This window comes from Buceros rhinoceros, unplaced genomic scaffold (assembly GCF_000710305.1).
Source record: "Buceros rhinoceros silvestris isolate BGI_N320 unplaced genomic scaffold, ASM71030v1 scaffold32007, whole genome shotgun sequence".
NCBI classification, from domain to species: Eukaryota; Metazoa; Chordata; class Aves; order Bucerotiformes; family Bucerotidae; genus Buceros; species Buceros rhinoceros.
In genome coordinates this window covers 3317-3984 of record NW_010424481.1, presented here as the reverse complement: position 1 = coordinate 3984, position 668 = coordinate 3317, and positions in this window count along the sequence as shown.

The window sequence follows — 668 nt, the reverse complement described above, 5'->3', positions numbered from 1 at the left end:
CTGAGCCACCGACAAGCCCCTCTGTGGCCTGGAAGATGCACTCGGGCCCTCACGGACAGGATCACATTTTCTGGGGTACAGAAGATGCATCATCAAGTGAAATACTAAACCCCCCCCCTCATGATCACACTAACTCACTCATTAGATTTAATTTTAATATAATCACAGTATTAAATGTTAAAAAACCAAACCCAAAACTCAGCCCATACACGTAGAGATCAATACGTTATTAAATTAAGCAACTGCTCATTCCCCATCAGCTGATGATGTTCCCTACTACAAAACTGCAGGGTTAAAAAATAAAAAACAAAAGCATCATTAGACTGAGTTATGCTCCCTGCTCTGTAGTTTTTGAGACCAACCATACCTGAGAGCACTGTTTTGAAAGGGCCTTGGGCAGCTGCCAGCGAGGCCGCTCGGTCACAGCGCCCGGCGCAGGAGAGCCTCTGCATCTCCCACGACTCTGGTCACTTGCTTACCCCCGAAACAAAACAGAACAAAACAATCCTGCAAATCGAAAGACACTTTAAAATTGTTTTTAATCCCATACAATTTTCTGTAAGCCTCCTAAAAATCTACAGGCATCGCTAAAGAATAAAAATATCCCCAAGGTGAGCAGTGTGGGCTTGGACTCCAGCTGGAAGGGGTTATCGGCTGCCGAGCGCCCC